This window comes from Pteropus alecto, unplaced genomic scaffold (assembly GCF_000325575.1).
Source record: "Pteropus alecto unplaced genomic scaffold, ASM32557v1 scaffold95, whole genome shotgun sequence".
In the NCBI taxonomy this organism is placed as follows: domain Eukaryota; kingdom Metazoa; phylum Chordata; class Mammalia; order Chiroptera; family Pteropodidae; genus Pteropus; species Pteropus alecto.
Window position 1 is genome coordinate 9,388,971 of NW_006441071.1, and position 4,413 is coordinate 9,393,383.

A 4,413-nucleotide genomic window follows, 5' to 3' on the forward strand; every position below is an offset into this window, starting at 1 on the left:
ACACAAGAAACTTTTATTCCCTTGAAAATCACTGCTACAATGAGCAGGGTCCATAAACTTTTTGGAAAATGAGTCCTTTTGAAAAATTATACATATGTATATATAGATAGATATAGATATAGATAGATATAGATATAGATATATAGATATAGATATAGATATACACACACACATATATATAGATATAGATATAGATATACACACACACACATATATCTATCTATCTATCTATCTATATATATACACATATATATATATATACACATCTATATATGATGTAAACTTTATCTCCAGAAAAATTCACTTACAAATAAAATATTGGAAATATTTTTAAAAGTTCATAGATGCTTAACATCTCCCTCCACAAGGATCTGAACTTTTAGTGGTCTTATTACAATATATTTGGTTGAGATTGCTGCTGTATAATATAAACCCATTACTAAAAGCAGTAGGTCTTATTGTTATTCTATCATTGGTCTTAGTTAGCTAAGAAACATTTTAGAAAGGAAAGGTGAATTAGAAAACCTCTCAAAATTATACTTATTGACTATAAAAATGCTTAAATTATTATGTTTTTCAATTTAATTCTGACCTCTTAATGCTTCTCCAATATAAACTATTATTACCGATTCTAAAATGTGACATCACTGCAGCCTGAGGCTTAACAGCTTTTGTAAAAAAACAGCATCCTCAACTGCTGCTATTTGTCTTTTTTTTTAATAGAAGTCTGCAATGAATTAAATGAAAAACTAACCAGAACAGCAATCCAGATTACTAACCATAATAGCCAGCTTCAAATGTGTATCCTGGGGTTTCAGATGATGTCATAAACTACTACTGCAAATTTAATAGTATTGTTGCCTGGAAGCTAAGCTATTATAGTATGTTTAATTTCACTAAGATGTAAATTACATGCTTCAGCTTAGTGTAGTATTGGCCAGTGTCACTTTCAGTTCTTATTTTCACAGCTGTCAGGCATTATAATGTTTATGTCTATTTTTTTTATCTAGAAACTGATGCAGTTATCATTTTAAATATATATGTATATATACGTGTGTGCATATTTAACATAAAAAAATTAGTTTTATTTATGTTAAATATGCACACACGTATATATATATATGTATATACATATACCTTGCTCTTAATTTTTTCATTACCAGTGTTGCCAAAAGCCAATTTATTTTGAGTAAGAGTAAATGCTCCTGTACTAGTATTTTTGTATATATATAGATATAATTTTTTTTTTAAATACAGAAGTTCCCTCTGTTTCAAAGAAGAAACACTCTTCTTAGATCACCTGTCCTTCATGCTTCTGCTAGTTTGGATAGAATTGACTTCTTCTTTGCTCTGGCACAGAAATTTTAAAATGTTATGTATAAAAATTCAGACTCTTTTTAGCTTTATATTATTATTCAAATTAGGAGCTGTGGATTTAATGATTAAGAACTTGGGCTTGGGAAATGAAAACCAAATCTTCCATCCCCGAATTATGTCTCATACAGTTTACATAACTACCATATCTTCAATATGTAAAATGGAAATAGAACTATATACTATCTATAATCTACTGGTCATATAAAGCAACTTTCCTTCCTTTCTCTTTCTTCCTTCTCCTTAGAACTCTTCAAAGCACCTGGAAATCTTGAAAAAGTCACTTAACTCCTCTAGAATTATTTTTAACCCGTCAAAACAGATTTTACTAGATTATCTCCAGTTGTTCTTTCATTATGACAACATATGGTCCCTCAATTGAGATATTAATAAATGTCTTATTATATATTTTATATATCCAACATATTACTGGAGAGAGACTTGAAGAATAAACTGTTATCTTGGGTTGGTACATAAACAAGAGTAAGGAGTTTTGTTTGCTCTGGGTATAGTAAATAAAACAACTTGTTTCTGAAAGGGAAATATAGAAGGCCCACTGTATGTAAAAGTCAACAAAAGTTAGACTAAAAGAATTTGGGGATTTATTCTATTAATAGAGAGACAGTTAAGGTCTTCTATAGACAGAGAGGGGACAGGGAGATTGTCAGTTTTCATATAGAGAATTACAATTTGAAAGTATCATTTTATTCATCTTTGGAATTCTTATAATTAATCAAGGTATTGTTATTTCTCCTACAGAGTCTTATAATAAAACCTAGACTAGGACACAAGAAATTTGGGTTCTAGTGCCAGATCTGTCAATCATTGGTTGAAACATTTTGGAAGGTCATTTTTAAGTATCCTCTTGAGAAAAATGAGGAACTTTTTAGATTAATGTTTGGGATTGGATTAGAAGAGCATAAATCTCTTAGGCAAGAACATTAGAATTATCTGGTGAAGATAAAGGAAAATTAGAGAAAAAAGAAGGGAGAAAGGTAAGAGCCTGAATGTAGACACTATAAAAGAAAAGAGAGAGGAAAGAGTAGAGGTAAGGGAAGTTACAAAGAAGAATAATGTGATTTAGATATATTTTCAAAGAGTTCTTCAGTAGCATTTGTTTAACCACGGAGACTGAAAGCCTAAAGATCTTTCCTCCATAATTTTGAAGGCCAGCAATGTCATTGTCATTATTCTTTGTGGTCTTAGAACCAAGTTGCAAGGGAGCTGGATTTTAGTTTGGGCTCTGTCACTCATTCCCAGAGCCACTGTACAGGAATTGCTTTTCTTCTCTTGATCTGTCTGTTTTTCTCATTTTCAACAATGAAGATGCTAATTGGGTGAAGTTTGAGATTCCTTCCTACTCTAAAGATCAAGGAAGCTGTGTTTCGCCTCAGGTGGAGCAGGCAGGGGTGGGGGGAGGGCAGACTTTACTGCTGGCAAAAAACCTCTTCGGGACTTTTCAATCCAAAGACTGAAGGAGCCAAGCACACCTTCCTTGAAACTTACCGAAGTACACAGGTCTTTGAAGCAGAGGTTTGGACATTTCTGTCTGAGTCATAGAGCCAAACAAGAGGCTCAGGAATAACAAGGAAGACTTGGGCCAGATAAGCAGGGTGTTAGATTTTCTAACTGAAAATCTTTAATAGGAAGCCAAACAATTTTTGAGAAACAGTCTATTTTCTGCCTAGTAAATGTATGTGTCTAACTAGTTATGTTTAATACTTTAAAACATTTATTTGACAAATATTTCCAAGGAATCTTACATATGCCAGGAATTGTACTAGGTACTGGGGATACAGTAGTGAACAAAATGGACAAAATCCTGGCCCTCACGGCATTCTCTTCCAATAGTGGACCACTGGATTACATTTAACAATCAACCTGTGATAAAACTTGATGGTAATTTATAATGTTTCATAGTATTTGTGCAAATAAAATCCTTTAGGCTAATAATTCTTCTCTCTCTTTATAAACCCACCATTATATTTATGTGACTGCTTATAGGACAGGAGAGATGGTTGTCCAATGTTAAGTGTATTCTCTCCATGGAATCACATTGTGAGTTTTTAATGTCAGTGAAGTGGTTTCCTAAAATGATCTTGGAAAATTGTCCTGTTAAAAAAAAAATATCTTAATATTTTGCATGGAAAGGTATTTTTATTATCCTTACTTCTCCTTAGTTGAACCATAAGTAGGAGAAAAATTTGAATATCTTCTGGTCAGCTTAAAAGAGCAAATGGTTTTTAAAAGAAATGACTGATATAGACTAAGTCAGTTCTTGGAATGAATGTAACTAAATCAACATTAATGAGACCTTAACATAAATAAAGTCATTGTAATCAAAGCAAACATTTTTTTTTTTTTTTAATTTTTCTCAAACACCTAAAAGCAAATTAATGCCTTAGTGGCATTGAACTACAGATGTTCATTGTTTTTCTTCTGGTTCTGTTTGCACACAGCAAAGCCTAGTCTGTATTTGACTTGAGCTTTGTTTATTGACTTAGCACAGTTGTGTTAGTTAACTGACTTGTGTTTTCTTCTTTATGGAGCAAGAAATGCTCATCTTTATCATGGGAGCATTAGAAAGAGATCTCTGTCAGAATTTTACAACCTGTTTTTAAGTAATGGATATTGAAGAGTAGATATAAAACCACGGTAAATCAGAAATGTTCTAATAATAGTCATTGGAAGTTTGGAAATTATATTCTTGGGAATATTTAGTCACTTGGGAGTCTACAGCTGGATGAATTCAAATACAGGAATTGTATATATGAACAAAGGATAAAAAGAATAAGAGTATGCAGGGTTTTACAAGACTGTTAAAAAAAAAAAAAAAGCAATGAATTATTTTCAAATGTTTGTATGCCTCTTCCATTGAGATTTATCCAATAAGAAACATGTGCTAATATTTCTCCTGAATCACTTCTAAAGCTTCCAGATGTTAATCATGAACATTCGTGAAACCAGCTCCATATCCTCTTTCATCTTTCGGATTCTTTCCTTTCACTATTGAGAGACATACTATATAAACTGACACAT